Source organism: Anthonomus grandis, chromosome 7 (assembly GCF_022605725.1).
Source record: "Anthonomus grandis grandis chromosome 7, icAntGran1.3, whole genome shotgun sequence".
Classification (NCBI taxonomy): Eukaryota; Metazoa; Arthropoda; class Insecta; order Coleoptera; family Curculionidae; genus Anthonomus; species Anthonomus grandis.
The window spans coordinates 32,407,868-32,426,335 of NC_065552.1; the positions used below are offsets into that span (position 1 = coordinate 32,407,868).

At 31.9% G+C, this 18,468-nt stretch overlaps 1 protein-coding gene across 2 annotated transcripts in view; it reads right to left on the minus strand.

Moving 5' to 3' along the window:
- LOC126738201 (uncharacterized) overlaps nucleotides 1-18,468 on the minus strand; it is a 265,812-nt gene that overhangs the window by 98,360 nt on the left and 148,984 nt on the right. The window lies entirely within an intron of this gene.

Genomic DNA, 18,468 nt, shown 5'->3' on the forward strand with positions numbered 1-18,468 from the left:
ATTTTTTTTCCTTCATGACTGATACCACCGAACATAAACTAGAATAGAAGGATCACTCTAAGCTCCGCCCAAAATGTTGCCTTTCTCACTCGCTTTCTGATGCTACTCTTTTTTGCTGCCCGGTGGCGACTGCGTTATACAGGGGCGTCTTCAATATTAGAACTATAATAAGCGTTGTGCGGAAATATTTGTACTTTAAAAATGCCGGCGATATGTTGCGTAGATGGCTGCAGGAGTAAAAGGGGATATACATTTTTTTTTAAATAAAAATGGATTAGTTTACAGAAAAAAATACACGCTTTTCTTCAGTATTTCTTAAATATCTCGGAAAATTGAGATCCTACAAAAAAATCTAATAAACAAAAGTTGGTTTAAAAACAAAAGATTGGCTTTTGTTTGATTTATCTAGGTGCTATAGGTGCTAAGATACAACTGTGTGAACATAACCCCTTTTTTTAGATAACAAAATATAATGACGTAAAATAATAACGTGAAACAATTAAAAAAACGTTTTTTAGACAAATATCTAGCACATTTTTTAAAGTATGTACTATCAAAAACTTTAAAAATAAACTTGATTGTAAGTCATTAGCATAAAAATTAAAAAAGTTAGGAATAAAATAAAAATAATTGCAGTTTTAAAAAAATTTATCATAAAAAATTATGTATTTATTTCAAAAATTAAAGCGTAGCCTTCTACAGTGGACTATATATAGGTACCAATAATATGTTCAAAAAGTGTCAGCGATTTAAAGTACATATTTTTTTTAAATCGTGATTTTAATCTAAAAAAATGCAAAATTTTTGGTAATATTCTGTTATTAGTGGTGGTTTTTAATAGTGAAAGCTATCCGATTTATTAGTTGCATTGCAATCATTTGAATGATATAAATTTTAGCCACTTATACCGTCTAACCATACTTAAAACTGCATTTTTTTCGTCATTAAGGGTGGTTTTTAAGGGTTTAAGTTTTAAAATATTGATGTGTACTATAATCCCTAATGTAAAACTATATTTATTTTGCATATTTATATGAATTCTAGGTTGTAAAACACCTATTTTCGTTTTATTTGAATTTTAGTGGTTTGTTCTTTCATCCCCTATTTAAAAAGCAAATAATTAGGCATTTAATAAGTTTTTTTTTATTTAACTGCCTTTTTATATTTCACTGTTACCGAGTTCCATATGAGTGTTGCTATCACATTATTATGTAAATTTTATTAAATATTTAAAAAATGGGTATATTAACGAAGTTATTATTAATTAAGTGTATGTAATATTAGGTAGGTAGTTTCTTGGTCAGTTAAGAAAAGAGCATGAAAGGAACGTAAAGCTAAGATTTAATTGTGTACATTCTAATAAACTTAATTTTAAAGTTATCTACCAAGTGTTTTTCTTACAGTTATTTGTTCAAAAGAGATACTTAATAATATTCTTTCAATTTCATTTTAACAATAATACAAAGTGCCTTTAATTTCAAAAAATTCCATATATTACACGCTGCCCGCCGCGATGTACGAAAATATTCCTTATTAAAAATGTTTCAAACACCCCCCGTATCGTAAAGGATTGCCGTCGAAACTAAATAATGATTTACGACCGCGTAAAAAAAGTCGGCAAATGTCTTGTTCTTTATACTGTGCTGATACGGACTGTCAAAATTCGTAATAATTTTGAGACACCCTTAAAATCTAGAAAGTCTTTCCAACCCATTGGCATGACTTTGTAGGGATTTTTTTGTCTGGCAAGTTCGAATATAGGATGAAGTTGGCTAGGAACAAAAATATCACCAACTTGAGAAAGAGCTGTACTTATTGCGCTATGCGCTGAATCTCCCTCGTTTTGTCCATGATTGGTTTCGAAAAAACGTAGAGATATGGTTTCGATTTCCTTAAATTTCTGAGCTGAATACAACATCATTGCGGTCATAATCGAGTTTTTATTCTGACCAAAACATCCATCCGAATATAGAATTACAGATGTTATACCTTGTGTTGCATAATATTCGATGCTCCTAAAGACACAACTATATATTTCTGAGGCCCCCCATTTACTGATTGACTCGTTCCAAGAAAAACATAGACAATCTTTAGTAGCTATGTTATAGAACGTAAAATTAAAATTGGACAGGCGACTTTTATAAAAAATTGTGCTTTCACGACTCTTTGGCAAATAGATCACCTGTTGCAAATCAAAAACCGCACATAAAATAGATTTATCCTTGTACGATTGAACTTTGGATTCTTCTTTCAGTTCTCTTACTTTCACCTTCTCTAGAGTGTTTTTCATATCTGTCTTTTTATTTCATCATCTCACTTGCTTGTACGTTACGCACAAAGAACACATATCCTTCTTTGGGTGAAAAAATGAAAGGATTTTTGTTACAAAAATCCTCCGGTATGTAGAAAAACTGGGCTTTGATTCTGATGTTGTATGCTCCAATTCCTGCAGGAACATGGCATACATTTTTGGAAGAGATAAATCAGGATGAAGGTACATTCTGGAACTTGAAGATCTACAATAATGTGACTCAACTTTGGGAAACCTATCAATATGTTGCGAAATTTTCTCTTTTACTTTATGTTCTTTTTTAATTTTTGCTTGACTCCTATGCCTTCCGCCTCGTTTATCTTTTTCAAGAATGCGCAATCCACTAAGTTTTCCTAATGCAGTTCTACAAGTCCGGTCTGATATATCAAACGTGCTTAAAAATAGTTTCTTGCAAACAATCTTTCTTTGCCCTTCTACTGTCAGATAGTAACGTAAAGTGCAATTTCTTCAAGAGTGTTCCTTCTTGCTAGTTTTCCTGGCTGTTTCCATTTTTTCAATGTGGCGGATCAAACACTCTCGTTGCCTTGTAATATCGCCCAAGGCATACTAATACTGACTTAATATCACTTCTCGATGTTCATTACTTACTTCACTGCAAAGCTTGCCACTTTTTGTACAAGACTCGCCATTGCATCTATTTTTAAGCCTTCTGGCTGGAATAATTTTTTTAGTCACAGGGTTTTTAAATTCTTGTCCCAAGTTTCGCAGTTTCTTGGCTTCATGATATTGATTTAGGCGTTTCTGTTTTTTTGTTTCGACATTTTCTTTCTCACCACCGTCAACTGTGTAGTTTTCAGGCTTTTCAATACTGGAAGTAATAATGGGGTCATTTATTAATTCACCCTGGTTTGTGCCTTCATCCTCGGCCGTGACGTGTATCCAGTTTTGTTTACGACAATAATGCTTTACATCTGCCATAAAATGAGTCCAGCACACAAGTTTTTCACAAATTTCGCAGGAGCTAAAAACTTCATCTTTACATCTACGCACTTCACATTGTCCAAAAGGTGGGTCGGCGTCTGAGTCATAATATGGGGAAGGTGAAGACGACAAGATCCCTTCGTAAACATCGGGCAAGTTAGAGGTTCTGTTTTCGGTCACTTCTTCATTGGCTTCTATCAACGTGGGATTATTTTTTTGAACTAAACGTTCTCGGGAGAGAACGTTATCAGAAGAGATTTCCGTGCAGTGGGAATGATGTTCGGTTGTCACTTTTTTGTCTGAGTCACTTAATAAGATATCTTCTTCAACATCAATTACCTCTCCAAAGTACCATTTACGTTTAAAACGCATTTTTACTCTTGATCCTACTATAATTAATCACCATCTACTAAACACAGTTCACTTTTTCGAACAACATTTTTTGTTCCATCTTTCCATAAAACTAAAGCATCCATACTGCAAGGTTTAAATCTTAAAAAAAAAATAGAAATGAAGCCTGAAGTAATTTGTCTATAAAAGCGAAAGTATGCAGACAAATTAAGTTAAACTGAACTTAAAAATCCATAATTCTTACCTTTTTATGTATATTATTATATTCCATAACTAAGTTATTGACTTTTGATTATTAACAGTGAAAACTACTAACGGTACAACGTGTTTTATAGGTTCTGTTCAAAAACAATAACAAACCACCACGTAAACCGTCAGTTACGTCAACGTTCTCGAAAGCAACAACGAAAATATTTCACACAAACTGACCTAACTGCACATACGACACTTTGTGGGATTTGATACTGCTTTAAGAAGCATTTCTTCTTACAAATGGTCGTAAATTAAGTTACGTCTGTTTGTGTGATTCAAAAACGAAATTTTGTCAGATACGCCATTTGACATATTTCGATAACCCATAGGAAGACTTAACCCCAGTTAAAAGGATTTACAACGGGACACTCTGTATAATATGTGCCTGTTAACATACTTCCACTATAAAGTAACCACGACCAACAAAACAAATATAACCTGGTTACCAATGTAAGGATGTTTTTCGACGTCGCACTAATTAGATCATTGAATACTTCCTCACTTCCTCAAACGTTTACTAATTATATTACCAAACCCCAGTCGGGAAAACGCTATAATTAAAATTGTTAAAAAGGGAAAAGCCCATTTTAATTATTTAACCCGTAAAAGATCTAATAATAGAAGACAAAGGCCCGAATGATGACCAGATAAAATTACTCTATAATTTAAACTCCTGTTTTAAAAACGCCCACGTTGTAATTTCCCGGAACCCGAAATCGATATCTCGGTTATTATGAGTTCCTACGTTAAAATTTTAAATTGCCTTCCCCTATGAAATATGTACGGATAACATGAAACTCGGATAGATTGTTTTGTGAATTTCTAATGAATATTTTTTGTTTCTATAGTAAGCACAATCTAAAAAAAAAGTCATATAAAGTTCATCGCTCGCTGCACTGCAGAGCAATTTAATTTTTTTTACTTATCCATGGGTACACATAAAATATTATTTATTTACCGGTCTGTGTTTGTTGTTCCCTTTAATAACAAACGCGGGAACAGCGGAGCCATTGTAAAAGGTCGCTTTTATTGTTGTATTCGGTTGGCATTATCCCTTAATGTTTTTTTTGTGAATTCGTTTTTAATGGAATATGTAGAAAATAACATTAAACGCTTCGTTTGGTCGAGACCCCATTAAAAATGACCGAACCAGACGACCGGGTTTATGCAGGATGCACAATTTGCTAAGGCAAATAAACGCATTGTTTTGGATTTATCGTACTCGACAAGTATTGAAAAAATTTATTTATATATATTTTTAATTCAGCTATTATTAAATAATAATAATAGTGACTAAGGGGTATTTGAATAATAGTATCTGTTCTTAAACCTGGTACATATTCCAATGCGTTTGGTGGTAGTTCTCTTACTTTCTTGCTTACATTTCTACATATATTTTTAAAAAATCATGATATTTCAAGTAGGCCTTAAATGTAGTGTGTAAGTATTATTATGTTGTAAGAATAAAGTCACTTGTATTATGCAAAAATCAAGTTGTTATTATTTAAAAATAAAATAAAAATACAAGTACACACAATCCGATAAAAAAACATAAACAAAATAATAATAAAAATCGATGAAATACAGAATGCCCAGACTAAATACATAAATATATTGTGAACGGCCTTTAGTATGCCGAATTTACACTAAACTTGAAGTTGCACTTGGACCGCGGATTGATTATGAATGCACCTATAGTCGAGTTTGGCAGTAACATTTACGTGAACGAAAGTGATTTTAGAGCACAAAAAATTGACTGGTATAATCATTTAAATTCATTCAAAAAAATTAGTATTCAAAAAATACAGTCATACAATCATAAACAAGATCAACAAAAAATTAACTAATTTGTTTTACAGAAACCTTCTTCAAATAAATTTTAGCTTGGAATATCACACACGATGTGTAAATTGACGAATGACGTAAGTCTGACGACTACGTCGAACGTGACTGACGTGATGCAATTTTTTTTTGTGATACGAGTAAAGACCTTGAATGTAAAATATACTTTTTTTTATTTATAAACAACCATCACTGAAACCAGTTTAATAAATATCTCATGCTTAATAGGTGACAAATCGTCTAGGCCGACAGTGTTGTCGTGAAAGAGGATGGTCAGCACTGGAGGCCTAAAAATGTCTAATTGTCTAATATCCATGCGAAAATAAATATATTAAGATGAAATAACCGAGTTACAAATTCAAAAGAGAACGATAACGTTTATTTTATTTGAATTTACTTTCTACTAACTACAGTCACAGCATAAAGAAACCAGCAGTCTCACTCCGCTCGAAAATGTAAGCGAACTAATAGCATCCTTAGCCATGCCGCAGCCATGTTCTCCGGATGCCGAGCTCACTGTTTATCGAACTGTGTTCATAGGTGTATCGCCTAGTTCAGCGCCGTACTTAGTGACTATTTTAATAGCATTTTTACAAAGCGTAGCGTTTTTTATAAAAACTTTTGTATTAAAAGAGGGGTATGTCAAAAATTATTCATGAAGCAAAATAATTGACTTTGCCAAAGTTTTTAATAGCTGCAAATTTGGCTGTATGGCTTAAATAACATAATTAAGCATCAATTAAAGTTGCAGCAATGTAATATTTTTTTTTTTGGATTTTTAAGGACATTATTTATATTTCTGCCATTTTAACAGTGTTGCCATATTTAAAAGAGTTGCAAAATTGTATACTTTTACTTTAGTTGGTACTTAATAATATAACAAAAATTCGCAGATGTTAGAATTGTTTTGAATTGTTGCCAACTATTTGTCTTTATTTATTGGCCTAAGAGTTTCTATTTGTTTTGAAATATTACTTTATTTGTACAATTAGTTATTCTTAAACTACTATGTAGTCAGATGTTAATCTAAAAGCGTTACTATACAGGGTGTTAATTAAGTATGTACCATAAATTATTTAACAGGCGATTGTTTGAGTAATTTTAAGACAAAAAGTTCATATGAATATAGGTCCGCAAGTTCTCTGGCGGTGTTATTTATAACATTAAGGAGCTAATTTACCCCTAACATGATTAAATTTATTAGGTTCAGTGTAATCTCGAACGGTACCTGAAGAAATATTTGTGGCAAAAAAATTGGAGCACCTGAATTTTGTGCCATTTTTAATATGTTATTTGATTTACTCAAATACAAATACAACTTTTTCGTATCTCGCTTATTTTTCGAGAAAAAAAAAGTCCACTTAATTGCATATCCCTGGATCACACAAGGAATTTGGGGAAAAGTTTCATTTGGAATTCATTATTAACTAAGCAAGATACGAAAAAAATTCAAGAGACAGAAAAGTTTTATTTGTATAATCCACAGAACATAATAAAAATTGCACAAAAGTCAGTGGCGTATATTTTAGTTGTTTAACAATTTAATTTTAACACCCTGTATATTGAGAACGAAGAATTTCTGGACATATGTTTATATGAACTTTTTGTTTTGAAATTACTCAAAGAATGGTCTCTTAAATTTATGGTACATACCTAATTAACTTCCTGCACGTATTCTTCTATATCGTCGTTGTTAGATGTAGAAATGCGATGTTTATTTTTGTTTAAATATTTTGTTAATGTATGAACTTTATTTATATTAAAAAATCAATATTTGTACTATGTAGGTATTTTTATTTTACAAGATAATAACATCTAAAAAAATGTTTAAGTCCGGCTCTAGCCAAGGCAAAAGCCGCGTGGACCGTAGCGAGTGTCAGCGGCATCCCTACTATAAGCAAAAATGCCTCGCCTGCGTTAGTACACATGCACCGAACTCGCTTATTCAAGCCAATGTATTTTTATTGAAGTGCGACTGCTGGTTTCTTTATGCTGTGCTACAGTCTACTCGATACGTGCGGCATGTTCGCGCTTTACCTATGAATTTCTTTTGTATATTAATGCATGGATATTTCGGCACTTTAAAAAGAAATTTGCTGGCCCTGTATAGATATAAGGAATCCATTATATTGGTCTTTATTAATTCTGCATATCTTTCGGATGTAAGATTTCTTTCAAGAAAAAAACGGGCCGATAATTTTATTGTGCTACATACCGACCCAAATATAAAATGATTGTTGTCCCTGAGGTCTTGACACACTATTAACACAATAGTGTTCGTTATAAAATTACGATATAGTTTTACCACTAACCAAAACTATTTATTTTTACTCTCGACACGTGTTTCGCTAACGATGTTAGTATCTTTGGGAGAAGATGAAAACTAAATATACTAGCACTGTAAAGAAAATGTTTTTAATCCTATTAAAAGTATATTTTTTGTCTTTCTCTTGAACACATGAGCCTTATGGAAATATCCATTAATATAACATTTTTGAATAAGTGCGATACATCATTGGTTTAGGAACATAAGGGGCTCTTAAAATCATTTTCTTGTGCCAAAACCAGATGGTAGTTCTAGATTTATCTTAAATTTAAAAAAATTAAATACCTTCCTGAGGCCTTCCCATTTTAAAATGGAGGATTATAGGACAGTATTACACTTAATATTTAAAGATTGTTTTTTTACGACAATAGACCTTAAAGATGCATATTTTTTAATCTCAATTTATTGGAAACATAGAAAATATCTGTCTTTTATAAACAATAACATATATTATAGATTTAACTGTCTTTCCTTTGGACTTTACATACATTTTCACAAAAATGTTTAAACCAGTCTTACGATATCTTCGAAGTCACGGTATCGTATGCGTGGTCAACATTGGCAGAACTCATAGGAAAATTGGTAGCCGCGTGCCCAGCGTGTCCCTATGGCTGGGTCTATTTAAAGATTTTGGAACGGGAAAAATGTATAGCCTTACAACGTAATAACCAAAATTATAAACGGAAAATGGTAGTCTCAGATTATATGAAAACTGATTTAGAATGGTGGATACAATGTCTTTCGTTTAATAAGGGAATGCCAATTTTACCAAGTAAAAATTACGATTTAGAAATTTTTTCCGATGCATCTCCAACCCGTTGGGGCGCGTTTTGCAAGGCTCAATTAATAAATGGTTTTTGGAATTCTTTTGAAGCCTCACACCACATTAACTATTTAGAATTGGTTGCTGCGTTAAATGCGGTAAAATCATTTGCCCAACATCTTGCATGGGAAGTGTAAGATTCAAAAAATTGAACAATATTGCCAGAGAGTTGTGGACATAGTGTGAAGACCAAAATATTTACATTTTTGCTTCCTATATAAATACTAAAGAAAGTGTTTTTGCGGATAGGGCATCTCGGTTACAAAATATTGACACAGAATATTCTTTAAATTCTGAGGTTTTCTCCATTATCTGTTCTAAGTTCGGAACACCAAGCATAGATCTATTTGCAACAAAATTAAATACGAAATGCAACCGCTATATTTCATGGAAACCTGATCCGAATTCCTTAACAGTGGATGCTTTTACCTTTCCATGGCAAAAAGATTTTTTTTATGCTTTTCCACCTTTTTGCCTAATTACTAAATGTTTAAGAAAAATAATTGATGAGAAAGCTCAAGGTATTTTAGTAGTTCCTCGATGGGATACTCAACCGTGGTACGCTCTATATCAAAGATTACTGTTAAATAAATCTTTAGCTTTTTCGTAAGTGGTGGAGTTTCTGTATGTCAACAATCAAAATCTCCATATAACTATTCGTTAGACACTATTTTTAACGAAACAATATAATACAGGAGCATCATACTCTACCTTAAATTCACAATATTCCGCTTTATCTCTTGTATTTTCATCGATAGATAAAGAAAAAATCTTCTTCGAACGGTTTTTAAAAGGAATATAGAGACATAAATCTCCTCAACCTAAATATCAAATAACGTGGGACCCTTCTTTAGCCCTAGACTATTTAGCAAAAATATACCCTCTACCGGAGGTACCAATGCCAAAATTTACCTGTAAATTAGTAACTTTACTTGCTTTAGTAACGGGACATAGAATACAGACATTGTCTAAAATTAGAATTAAAAATATTGCTAATTTTAGCGATAGGCTAGAAATTAAAATTCCAGATTTAATAAAGACATCAAGTCGTAATAATTGTCAACCTTTGCTGGTTGTTCCATACTTTACTGAAGATCCTTCACTATGTTTAGCCTCAGTAATTGATGAATATATAGAAAGAACCCAGACTCACAGGTCTGACGAAGACAATTGGTTAATTTTAACTTATGCCAAGCCTGTTCATCCAGCAACCACACAAAGAAGTAGTAAATGGATTAAGAATACATTATCTGAAAGCGGAGTGGATATAAATTATTTTTCCAGTCTCAGCACAAGACACGCCGCGACTTCGGCAGCCTGTAGGGCTGGAGTTTCGATAGAAGTGATTATAGGAAGGCTGCTGGATGGACCCAAAAAAGTAACACATTTAACACTTTCTAAAATCGCCCTTTGAGTTCTGATTCTACATTATTTGCTAGAAGTATACTTAATAAAAGTGTAAACGTGTAAAAAGATTTAAAAAATAGGTTTTTTGTATTAATATTATATTATTATAAAATTTGTTTATTATATATACTATATATATGTTCTTCTTTAATAAAATACGTTATTCTAGATCTTTATTTTTCTATTTTTTGGTTATGTGATGTTATCCAAAACCACTTACATTCTGACATCACGTCGATCTAGATCTTATTTCTCTTTAAACATCTACAAGTGTAATTATTGTAATTTGAGAACGGCAATACGAAATATAATTTAAAGATCAATTGACTTACCTTAAGGAAAGTTGATCGGAATGATATGAGTATTGCCGTTCGAAGAATTACAATCCCTCGCTTTATCCTTTCCTACCAGATCTAGATCTTGCTCTTTAAAAAATTGTAATGAGTAATGACAAGTGATCGAGCGATCAATTTTCCTTAAGGTAAGTCAATTAATCTTTAAATAATCTGTTCTCACGAGATCCAAAAAAGTCGAAACCCGTTGGATTTGTGTAGGGAAAGGCACGTACATCCAGCGTTAACTTGTTGGAGTTGCCGTATTCTACCATAGTACCGTACACGCTTCGACTGCCGTTAAATTTTATTTTACGTTTTTTGCAAACTACTGTATTTTATGAGAATGTAGTAAAAAATGTAGTGAAAACGTATGATTATGCTTAACCTCGAACCTCAACAAAAAAAAATAAATAAATAAATAGGTGAATAATACGGCCGATAAATACTTTCAAGTTCAAGTAGTAAAAACACACTAAAGAATATGACCTAGATCCGTAGTGACTAACGAGCATGAAACGTCGCGTTTTATAACAACACAACCTTGACTTGGCCTTAAAAATGATTTTGATTAAGCAGCTACCGTTTGCACCACAATAATAAGTATATCGAGCACTGGGCCCATCGGTTTCTGAGAAAAACCGGGTCATTTACGGTACGATACTTGATGCGGAACGGACTCATTATCGTACGGTCGGAGAGAGTAATAATGGGTCTTGCTTGCAGGTCAAATATTCATCGAATATGTGAAGGCAGCTGGTCTCGAAAGGTTTTTTTACCTGTTGCAGATTTAGAGCCTCAAAAGTTACAAAATCATTCTCTACCTGGTTTCTCAGATGAATACACTGACAAACGTGTTTATTTTATTTTGACATCAGGGTGTGCAACGGACAAGTCGCCTGCAATCTCTACAAAAAATATTATTAGGTTATACAGTGCTTTTGCAAAAGAAACCATCTTTAAAAACTCCTTTAAAAAAACCGTTAATTTAGATATACAGGGAGGCGTTTAATTTTATAATCATCTCCTTACCTCCAGCTAACATCGACTTTTAAATAAATTATATATATCGTGACACTGATTTTAATATATTATTATTATTTTTGTTGAGGCACGTAAAGTCGGTATTTATGTTTCTCTTACACATTAAATATAAATGCAAATTTTTCAGTTTAAAATCAGAACAAATATAATGTATTGGCATCTTAAATTGATAATTGAGGACCGTTTTTTTAAAACTCGATATCTGCAAAAGTCGTTTTTTTCAGGAGAGCATTTTTTCTGTTTCGTAAAAACGTTTATTGCAAAAGTGTAAAACAAACATAAAAAATTGTAAATAGGCATAAAGAAGGATAAGTACATGCAAAAACATAGTTAATAACATTTTGTATTTATTAATAAAAAATGAATGAAAAATGCAGTTTTTTCAAGACTCGATAAGTACAGCTCAAGTTTATCAAAAAATAACTTTTATTTAATAATAGGTAGGCAAAATTCTAGTAGGCAAAAATATTAATAGGTACTCGAACCTCTGAAATTTTAAAAGAAAGTTTTTTCTTTAAGATCTTTTGTGAAGAAGACTTATGTATAATCAAAAATTTTCCAATCCTGGCCCAAGATATTAACGTTTCCATGTTTGTTTAGGATCTCATAGTACTATGAATGAATACTTATTGATTTTACTATTTTTATGTGGTACGATGGTTTTTACCACAAATCAAAACTCTTTATTAATTAATAATTTATGCCTAAGTTAAAAGTTAAACCCCGGAATTTAGTTTTTTTTCTGCAATAAACGCTAATATTTGACTAAGTAATTAAGTTATCATATTATAGAGGAAAAATGGCAGAAATTGCACTTAGGCCTTTTAAGAAATGATCGATTCAATTGTACTAGTGTCGGCTAATTTTCTTGATATTTTCTGAACAATTTTATTTACATTCTGGTAATGGGCTATATCTAGTGTTGTGAGCAATGGAACGTTCCCGTTTATTCTCGAAGAACGTTCGCGAACGTTCCTGACTTTTTTCGTGACGTTTATTCTCAAGAGCACGAATGAGCATGAATCCGAACGTTCTCCAAAAATGTGAACGTTCCCATAACGTTAACGTTATTCATTGGTTGGCAAAAAATAACCGGACCTTTCAGAATATTACCCAAAATATCTTGGTTGAGTTAGGACAATACATGGGGAAGACCGACTACTTTGAACAAGCCTATCTCTGGAAAATGGTGGACAAAATTGATTCCAGGACATAGTGGAGTGGTTATTGCTCAAAAACATCATTGAAAACTATCGCATTAGCTATTTTAACTTTGCCACCGTCTTCGGCTGCCACTGAAAGAACTTTCAGCAAGTATTCTTTCCTGCACACAAAAAAAAGAAATCGATTAACCACTGAGAGGGCGGGAAAATTGGCATTTATTGCTTCAAATATTAATTTAGAAACAAAATTAAAGAGTCAAAGTATAAGCTCAAATACCGGCCAGCCAAACACCTCTACCAATTTAATGGAACCGAAATCAAAAAAAATAAAACTCACTACCAAATCTGGGGCTGAAATTAATACCATTGAAGATGATTCTTCTGAGTCTGACGAGTCTGAATTTGATTTAACGGAAATTCTGAGTGATTTAAAATCAAGCGAGCGCGAGAAGGGAGAGGATAGTTCGGAGGAGAGTTCCTAAATAGGTTATTTGAAAGTTTAACTTAATAAATAGAACATAAATAAACACAAACATTTTTAATTTCAGATATTTTTCTAATATGTTTCCTTTGCATTTTTTTCATTTATGCTCGTATGTGCTGAAAATTCTCGTTCGCGTGCTCGTTCATGCTGGAGGAACGTTCTCGAAAAATAAATTCTGGAGCATTTTACAACACTAGCTATATCGTAGGACAAAAACGTGGTCCATTGAAAATGTAAAAGTTATGGTCCATAACTGCTGGAATACTATTTTGTTTTTACTAATTTCATGTATGGATCATCGCGCTCGACTCTAAAGCGAGCTAATTTAATTAGATTATTTTTAAGTAAATCTATATATTAAAGATTTAAGCGACTTCTTGATTCAAGTATTGGGAGCCTTTAAGTGTTGACAGGACTAGTCTTAATATTTAACAAATTTTACAGTTTTCCAAAAATTTTTACCAAAAGCGTAATATTTAACAATTTTACGCTTTTGGTAGATCCTGTATAACTATAACGATGCCCACTTCTTTATTCTTAGAGTTAGTCAAAGATGGTTTAATTAGGAAAGTTGTTCTGTTTCACTCTGTTACACTTTGAAGATATTATCAAATACATATCTTTTTTTATGGAACAGTTCATAAATGATTAGACTAGACTATGGCCTCTTATAGGAAAAAAGTGTTTAACGTTACTAAAAACCTTTGATTTTTGCAAAAAAATTAATAAAAACGGTCAAAACGATGCTGTTTTTGTTTTGGAAACTGCCTGAATCGGAAAATAGCTCCAAATTTAACCCGCTTTTGCCTTCTTCCGCAATTTTGTCTTCTAATTACAATCGAAAATAATCATCAAATTTATTTACACATTTCACTACGACAACACGATCACTCACGACTATTAGATATATTTATTTACAACTATTTCAATTTCGCGTCAATATTTCGAACTTTACTTCACTGCGGCCTCTTATATACTCGGCAGAATGCTGTTCCGGAAGCTTCTGGTTAAATAAATACAGAGAATCTGCTGGTTTCTCGGTGTTTATAATATCGTTACAGAATATTTCACCTAGAAACTCGTTTGTCGTCAATCAAAAGCAACTATTTTCATATCCAAAAATATCATCCATTATTCTCTAAGAGACCAACATACAAAATTGCCGATAATAAATAAACAATTGTTTATTTATGTACTGTGAAGTGTGTGGAAGGCTTCTAAAGGCCTGATGATGCTCTAACTAGAGCGAAACACGTGTAGCCCGTTTATTACATGTCGTGAGACCGTGACTTTGTGTTTTTCTTTGTTTTCGTCAACTATTTTCATATTAAAGTAGTTATAAAAATATAGGGGAAACTGGGAAATATAATATTTATTATCAATAAATTATGCAGCAACTTAGGAATTATACGGAAAATATAGTATAAAAATATATATTAAGGAAAATATGCAAGGGCCCAAGACTACATATTTCAACAATACATAAATTAAAAATTTTACGACTTAGCATATTTTTTGGTGAGTTAGAATCCAGCAATAAAGCATTTTTAGCTTTAGCCAAGAAATGGTGAATAACTACTTTTTCTCAGTAAGTACACAGGTACTCAGAGTACCACAGAAGAAGTATAATAAATGTTTCATACGAGTATAGGTAGCTGAGTGTAAATAAATAGATTTCCTTAGGGTAAATACCTCCTCATTTTGCTCAAATCTTTTTCACAGTGTTATTTATTTTAGATTTAAAAAAAGAGTAATATCTAGAAAATATTGTAGATCTTGGGAAGTTTCTGATGCAATTTTTATTCAATTTATTCGCTTTGATGTTTAAAAACGTATACGAATTTCGCAACCAAAATCATATAATAGACTTCGTTTGCTTTAATTTTCCAAAAGTGTTCGAAGATTTGAGCGTTTTTTGATGTCTATACTATATTTCAATATTATGGATGCGAAAAAATGGTTACTTCTTCAATGAAGAACCAAATCATACTTATAATGCTTTTGGAATTTAACTTGCTGTCACCTCTAGTCGAGTTACCTTAAATAAAAATTACCTTTCTATTAAAATTTCACTAGTACCTAATTTAATAAATGATCTCTCCCGATAAAAACTTCTTTCAAATAGCATTCCTTCCTTACTGGCTCCTAAAATGTGCTTAGTATTTAGGTCTAATAAAAAATAGTTTAATTCTTAAAAACATACCTACCAGCAACTTTTCGAAAAGTGGGTGCGCAAACAAGAATATTTCTGTTAGAAGTTTTAACATAATATTTGGCAGAAACATCAAGTTCAAAATAATATTACCCAAGATATCATTTCTACTTAATTCTCCCGCATGACCAAACTACTTCTTTTTTCTTTCTTTCAAAATGGTTGCAACCAATATCAGCATCACTTAACCTCTCCTTGATATAACCTTTTTTAGAGGTACGTTGTTTCCTTCCTCCCTCAACATAACGTACGTTTTCGCTATATTCACCGTCATCCATTGCTTAATCCCACGTGGTTAAAAAAAAGTTATTAAGCGCAACTTTACTCTACACCAGTCGAAATTAAACTAAACATATTATTACAGACAGAGAGACAGTTTGAAACAAGAAAAATCACAGCGGCAAGGACCAATAAAATCATGTCTGAACTTTAAAAAACTTAAAAAAACGGTCCTCAATTGACACAATATTTATACTGTATGTAAGGATCCTTCTAAAGTAACCTAAATAATTACAAAAATATTCATTCATATACTTCCTTAAGTAAACGTTTTTTAGCTGTGTTGTTATATGGCTGTCAATATATGAATAATATTCTATTTTTTATTTGATATAGAAACTCAAATACATAAATATTCTGGGAAAACACATCCACTATACAGCATTTATCTTGTTTAAGTAAATAACATGGAACAACGCCATATACATGCAAGCTTTGGCTCAATACAATATAATGTCGAAATAGGAATAGAACGAAATAGAACACGAAAGCTATTATGTTTTGGAGCTTTGCATCCCAACGTTTCAATAGACCTATGCCATCGCTCTTTTATCTGTTAATAAAGGAGCTTATTGTTTTATATTTTACGACTAATTTAAATCATACATAATTGAAGGTGTACATTACGTTGATGGACTCGTGTTCAAATATTAAGCAATAATGTATAATTTAAGTCAAATATTCAAGGAGGTTTAACAAAAAAATATTTTTTAGCGTCTACAGCATCATTCACAGACAGAATATTTACATATATATAACATCACCGACTACGATGGGTATTTTTTGTGTTTTCATGTCATATGCTCCAAAAATAATCAAAATAAACATACACACACGAGGTAACCTAAACAGACAACCTATAAATCGTACTTTGACTTATCTAAAAATAGAAAATCCATTAAAAATAATTAATAAAAACTAGGTAAGCCGAAGTAAAATAAATGGAATGAGTTGTTTCAGTTATATTTACAGGAAAAGGTTGCAATTTGCAATTATAGAGTTAGCAACTGTAATGTACTCATATTTGCAAGAACGACAAAAAACAAAATAATACGCTTTCCAGTTATAGTAGATAATGAATTAACATATCTTTAGTATACGTTTTCCTTTGTGAAAATCATCTTAAATACTGCCGTCCTTAGTTAAAACATCCTAACTCGCAAATCGATAAAGCTGAGAAAATTGAGATTTTATGAAAACTAATATGCAGTCCTCATGTTTTAAAACAATTCCCTGGTTTTTTTTATATGCTTAAAAATTTGCTTTTTACATTTATGGGTAAAGTTTAATAAGGGACTAGATTCAATATTTGGTGAAATTTTCGAAAAAAAAGTTAGATAGGACTTTTTAACTTAGTAAAGTAATTATAATTAAAAATATATATATATATTTGGACTGATTTTTATTAAAGACACAGGAGTTACATTTCAAATTAACATTATAACTAAATTACTAACTAATAAAACATTAGAACATTGAAAACAGTATTAAAGTAAATTATGAATGGAAAAAGTGCTTTACTCTTACTGGAAATCTACATTTTCTTTATTGTCAGTATCATTATTTTGGGAAACGGCTAATTCCTCCAGAATATCATTCGGTTAGCCGGAATAATAGGACGTAGCTTAGAAATCAAATTTTGTTTTCTTTTTAATTTTACACCTCGACATTGTGTTCGGCAAGAAGGTTTTGGTTCTTCCGCAAATGCATTTTTGTAGTACAACACATTTTATCCCCTTTTAAAGTGCAAATGTACCATATTCTGCAAGTAAGGTTTGAGAACATTTTTTTGAAGCTTAAACTTGGATGAACAATCTTTCCATTCAAAAAAGTTACATGGACCTTAGATGAGTTTGCCATTTCTATAGACGATTTAAAATCATTAAAATCGATCACCTTACCATACCTTTTCAATAATTGTTCTACTTGGTGATGGAACGAGTCCGCGGACATAAAAGTGTGGCCAGATGAAAGTATTTTATTTCCAAATTCTGCAGTTCAGTTTCGATAGAGTTTACAACGTAAACAAAAAGAAAATAAAGCCCAATTTTTGTTTTGAGTTGCACAGTCGTCAAGCCAGATCGTAACATAAGTCTCTGTTATATATAAAAAAAATTAAAAAAAAAGGTGAAATTAAATCTTCTTTATTTCGACCCGCAACCCCTTTGCTTAGCACTTTTCGAATATGCCCCTACTGGCATATTCGAAAGCATTTCATAGAGTTTGAAACCTGGACTATAAATCCAGCCATATTTTCATTTAGGCTCTTTTTTTACGACTCTTAGAATTTTTCTCCTGACTTTTGTTGGCTCTAAACAACCCTTCCTGTATACCGATTTTTTCCAAAAACCATACAGTTCTTAAGCCTCTATTGAACTTTTAGTCCTGGAAATTTCAATTGGTTTGAAGGTTTCGAATTTGAGTTATTGCGTTCCAAAGAATTTGACATTATGCCTCCTGTTTTGAACAACTTTTAGATTCTTCCAGAGACACCTGAAATCCCTAAATATAAAAAAAAAGAGAGTCAAAAATCTAGGGTAAGAGTAATTGAAAGGCTAACCTTATACTTCTGACTGCACAAGGTCTGTCTCTCTCGTCTCATTAATGAATATTCTACAAACGGAAAGCTACTTAGGACATTTAAACTTAGAAAAAGATAGATAGGACATTTTAATTTGGGATTATCGTCTTTTCTGCACA